Below are 5,770 nucleotides of genomic sequence, written 5' to 3'. Positions count from 1 at the left end.
CCTATCACGCCCAGGACTGGGCTTCCTCAAGCTCAAAGAATCTCCCAGGCGCAGGCCATAGCTAGGGCTGCCCAGGTTACCCCCAGCAACAGCTCTGGCATCCAGGCCTTCAGGGAAGTCTCCCAGCCAGATCTTGGGTTTGGGATGGATGGCAGCGGGCTGGCAGACACTGCCACCTACTGGTCGCAGGCTGTAGCAGCACCGCCGTGTGGCTGAGTTCCCTGCGGCAGGTTCCAGGAGGAAGCCTATGGAGGGGACTCAGAGCAAGGGCAGCTGGGAGATGAAATGGCCGGGTGCCTCCAGGGAGCCAAGAGGAAGACTACAGGACGGAGTCCTGGTGAGGGTCTGGCTTCTTGACCACCTGTGTGCTGGCTGTGTGACCTCCATGAACTGGGTTAACTCTAGTGGGACAGGGACGCATGCCCAGAGTAAGTGACAGAAAGCAGGGACGGCCCTCCCCAGGCCTGGCTTTTACTGTTTCCTGGGATGTCCAGTGTAGCTGCTAGAATGCTGGTCGCCGTGCTGCCCGTCTGAGCTCTCGGGGTGGCACCGTCCTCCCAGCGGCCCCGAACCATGGACTCGCCCATCACGAACAGTGCTCTGCTCCAGACGTTCTGGGCTTATGTCTCCACCAGGTCTCCTTGGAGACCCTTGTGGACACATGAGGTTAAAAAGCCAGGAAGAAGAGCTGTGACACCTCCACCTTCATCGGGATGTCCAGTCCTCAGTCCTGCTTTAAAGAGCCCAGGTTTGTGTTTCAGGCAGCACAGTGATTAAGGGGAGGAGACGACCATGAGCCCAGGAGGTGGGGAAGGCCGGAGAGATGGAGGGCCTGAAGACGCATGCTGTACTCCAGGGTGAGGCCCCAGGGCCTGGGGTGCAGCAGCAGAGCCAGGAGAGTCACACAGCCTGGAAGTCAGTTTGGGCGTGCCATCTCCGGTCCTCCGGCCCTCGTGGCAAAGGCGTCCATGAAATTCGCCTGAAGGAAGTGATCTCTGCTGCTGCCCTGAAGAGGATGGACACTGATAGAACCGGGCCTCGCGCTGGGCCGCGCAGCCTGGTCCCTAGGCATCTGGCCCACTCCAAGGGTGCATTCAACAGGGCGAGAACCTCTGGCTTCCACCTGCTCAGACGTCTCTGCTGGCTCAGGTGCGTGCTCCCCGCCTCCGCCCCAAGTGCTTCTCCTGACAGCCACAGACATGAGTCCGGAAGTTAGTGGAAATGTTGGGGGAAACAGACTCAAAATCCAAATAGTCATCTGCAGAAGGCACACTCAGCAGTGAGGGAGCACTGAGGAAATCCCCAGGTTAGCAAAGCTGAGAAAGGTGAACTCCACCAGGGAGGACAGCGTGGGGCTTGGGTGTTTCTGTACACCCTTGGCAGGAGTGTAAATTCACAGAACTTTTCCAGGAGCACTTCGACAGCATTGGGGTCTTAAAGAAGGCAATCTTTTGTCCTGGCGCTTTCACTTGTAAAAATGTAATTTAACTTATAGCTGTGCTTGTATACATGATGATAGATATATAAGGACTAAAACAAAGCTTGCAGTCATAGTAAACACTGGATGGCCATAAGGGCAGTGACTGTTAAGGACAGAATAAAGGATGGTCCCGTGTCGCTGTGATCGCTAGTGTCCTGCCGTAAGAGGACTCAGATCGCCGGCAGGGTGTGGGAGGCGCCACGCTGGGCGGCATCCAAGTACAGGGTGTGGAGAGAGGGCGGTAAAGAAGGATTCTCAGTGGTCCGAGCCAGAGGAGGCCATGCCGGTGGACACGTGTCTGTCACTGTCACTGTGCCCGAAGCGCATCTGCCCTGTCTGCCACCCCCAGGAACCCTCCCTCCTTTCTGCTTGTGTTTCGCACAATGAAACAATAAACCCTCTGTGGCACCCTTCACTGTCGGGGATCAAAACAAACCATTCCGCCCTGGGTACAGTCCTGGAAGGAGGAATGACATCCTGAGAATGAAATAGATTCCAGAAGCAGGTAACCATGCTTGAAATATGTAGAACATAACAATGGTGACAGCTTCAGGGCAGGGAGATGGCTTGCTCAGTAGAAATTACCAATGCATGGTACTAGGTAGCTCACTAACTATTAGTCAGAAACGGACCCTTCTCCCGTGAAGTAAGCCAGATTAATGTGTGGTGAATCAAACCATAACGGAGGATGGATCCTCAATGAGCATGTTTGGAGGGAATAAGTACTCATGAGCCTGGACGAGGAATACCTTTCTAAGTATAATTTCACTGTCAAAACCACCAAGAGTAATGTCCACACTTGAAGCTTCATAAAAATCTTAAAACATACGTGTAAAAAATTCTAAGCACAGAATCGGGCTTGGCAGAATCCTCAGACTTGGTGTGGTGGTCGCAGAAGGCCCTGGCGTCACGTGCCCAGATAAGCCCCAGGGTGGCATGCCTGCCACTGGGCTGGAGGGGCACTCGAGACAAACCCAAGCCACCTCCGCAGCAGCACCTTGGGCTCTTCGGATATGTTGGTGTCACGAGAGACAAAAGCCTGGGAGACGCCTTTAAAATAAAGTTCAAGGTTACCGGCATGGGCAGGGCCCTCAATCCGATTTTTGACTGAGGGAGGGGAAGCGGTTGTAAATAAAAGACCTCGCTGGGACAGCTGGAGAAACAGTCGGGCTGCACTCTGGTCACTGCTGCCCTGAGTCTGGCCGTTGCTTCGCAGTGGTGCAGGAGCGTGCTCTTGTCTGGGCAGACACCTGCTAAAGTAGTCGGAAGACAGGGTCCTGCTGTCTTTGAATAACCCTTCAGTGCTTCAGGGGAAAACCACCGACAGGGAGAAGCAGAGAGGGAGCAGACGCAGCGACAGCACAGGTGAAGCGTGCAGGACCCGTGGGGCACGGTGACCCGGGCCCAGAGCATGGGTCCCCAGGGGCGAAGAGCCTGGCGGCTGTGTCCGCTCGGTACCTAAAGAGAGGTCAGCCGGAGCAGGTGCCTCAGCCGGAGGATGTGGCTAGAAGGCTGGCCCTTGTCCCAGCTCAGAGCCAGCCAGAAGGTAAGGGCCATTCTAGCTCCACAGTGCCAGGCCACTGCAGGGATCACAGGCGGCTCTGCGGGTCCCTCAGGGCCAGGTGACCAAGTCCAGACACAGTCACCCATGAACACTTTGACTTTCCCGAGAGTTTCAAACCTTTCCGGAATAAAGACTGAAGAGGAAAATCATTTTTTCTGATTCTCCCTATTTTCTAGTTTTTCTAGGAGCATGAACTCCTCTGCCTGGCCCTCTCCTCAGAACCAGCTCCCAGAAGCCAGTGCTGGCTCACTCCCGGTCGGTGCTCCGCTCCTCCAGGCAGGAGAAGACTTTCCTCTCTGAACAGCTCCTCAGCTTAGTCGACCTTCTCCTGGGCCCATCTGCATGCTTTTTCGTACAACCATTTCAGCAGAACCCTGCCTGCTATGGCGTTCACCCAGAACCCCGTCTCTGAACCCCAGCACTCCCACACCTGATCAGGCCCCCGAGTGGGGTGTGGTCACGGGCCCAGCTTCAGCAGGCAACTGCTGGGTTGTCTTCACCAGAATCCCGACTGCTGAGGATCCTTCTCAGTCATACCCCCGCCCCGGGCCCCACCCTCTGTCCTTGCAGCACTGTCCACAGTGTTTGCGTTCTCTCCTGAGGTCTCTCCCTTGACTGCAGCAGTCCGGAATGACTGCTGACCTCTCAACTGCCCTGCAGCTCTGGCGCTGCTCCCGCACTCCTGATCTCCCTCAGGTGCTCGGCACTGGCACTGCTGATCCACCCCAGTCCGCTTCCTAAAACCCACTGTTGCTTTTGCTGCCAACAACCCCTCTTCCGTGGTGAAGTCTGAGCCCAGGCAGCTTTGCATGGTCTCACTGCCTCCTCCTAGTGACCTCCTTCCCTCTCCAGCTCGAGAGCAGGCTGTGGTTCTGTCAAGATGCTGGGCTTTCTTTAATAAATGGTGTTGGAAAAACTGGATCTCAACCTGCCAAAGATTAAAACTAGACCCTGTCTTTCACCATGCACTTAACTAAAATCCAAGTGGATTAAAGATCTCTATATTAAAGAGTCACTAAACTTGCTGGAAGATAAGTTAGGCAGAACTCTGGAAGACACTGGCAAAGGAAAAGACTTTATGAACAAGTCCTCAGTAGCACGGGAACTAGCACAAAGAATCAACAACTGGGATCTCATCTTATTAAAAAGCTTCTGCACTGCAAGAGAAACTGTCAACAGAACTGAGACAACCTACAATGTGGGGAAAAAATTTTACCAGCTGCTCCTCAGACAAAGGACTCTTAACTAGAATATATAAAGAACTCAAAACAATCAGACCCCCAAATATAAACACCCAATTCAAAAATGGGCATCCTTGGGGCCAGGGATTTAGCTCAGTGGTTCCACTACCTGCCTTGCAAGTGCAAGGACCCAAGTTTGATCCCAGGTAACCCCCCAAAAAAATCAAAAATAGGCATTCTATGAGATAATTGACAATGTGAAATAGGAAGAAAAGGGCTAAAGGTGTAGGGAAAGTGGGAAGGGTAGGGGAAAGCTAATAAGGGAAAAGAAAAAAATATGAGAAAATGAAAAAAATGGAAATAAAGTGTTTGTAAATGGAGAAGGGAGGAGGGGTTAAAGGGAGGGCAGGGACAAGGGGAAAAAGTGAGAACCAAGACCTGTCATGTAGAGGTACAAGATCCCAACAATGAATGTAACTGTACTGTATCCCTAAAATGTACCAATAAACTCAATGAGGGGAAATAAAAGATGCTGGGCTTTGCACCATGGCGCAGATCACACTTTATCCCTCCCTCCCCATCCACAGCCGTCCCCACCCACAGGGAGGAGTATTACGTCAGCGTGGATGTGACTCACGACACCGACAAGGAGCCCAATGCGGAAGACCCCAGTGGAGGAGCCTGGTGAGCGAGTCCAGGCTGGGAACGGGCGTTCATGTGCCGACCCGACCCAGGCTGTCCCATTCTTCACATGGAGCTCCACGCTCAAGTCTGTGCCTCGTGTTTGCAAGATGGCTGCTGTGTCTCCAGCAGTAAGAAAACAGGAAAGAGACAAAAAGTTTTCTTCTAGCAAAGGAGCCCCTACACAAGACAAAAATACATATTATATATGTGTGCTAGCTAGAACTGTGTCCCATGGCCCCTTGTAACCACGAGAGAGCATGAGTATTTCACCTTCTGGCCTCAGCAGCCACAAGAGCAGGAGGAAAGTAGCTTTAGGTAGCTGATCTACAGTACCTGCCATCCATTTCACCTTGTTTCAGTCACATTTGATCTCATTTAATGTGCCCGTTTCCCCAGTCAGAAAGCCACTTTCTCATGACTCAGGTACGCACTGCCTCTTCCTGGGAGCAGCCCTTGTACGTTCCAGGGGCGGGCCCAGGAGTCCGCACTCAGACCCAGGACCCCAGGACACAGCCTGGGCCGGGCCGACTCCGGAGGTCTCAGTGGCCCCCACATCCCTGGGCCCCCGAGCAGCACTCGTTCAAACAGATCCCGTGCTCTTCTCCGTCCCCGAAAGGGACGTGTGTTACTGTCTCGCCGCCCCAAACAACACCCGACCCGAAGTGGAGGAGGGAAGGTTTCCTGAGCTCAGTTCAGACCGTGGCCAGCGGCCCCCAGGCAGAGCGGCGGGCGGAAGGCAGGGGTCCCGTCCCGCCTGGGGTCTTGCAGTCCCTACTCTGCTACCCCGGCCCGTTTCTCCGGGCTGCGCTCCTTCCCTGGTGATCCCCGGGAAGGGCCGCGCACCGGAACGGGACCGGCTCC

Source organism: Fukomys damarensis, unplaced genomic scaffold, assembly GCF_012274545.1.
Source record: "Fukomys damarensis isolate Sample0158 unplaced genomic scaffold, DMR_v1.0_HiC HiC_scaffold_2, whole genome shotgun sequence".
NCBI classification, from domain to species: domain Eukaryota; kingdom Metazoa; phylum Chordata; class Mammalia; order Rodentia; family Bathyergidae; genus Fukomys; species Fukomys damarensis.
The sequence above is the reverse complement of the archived record's forward strand: the minus strand, read 5'-3'. Positions refer to the sequence as shown.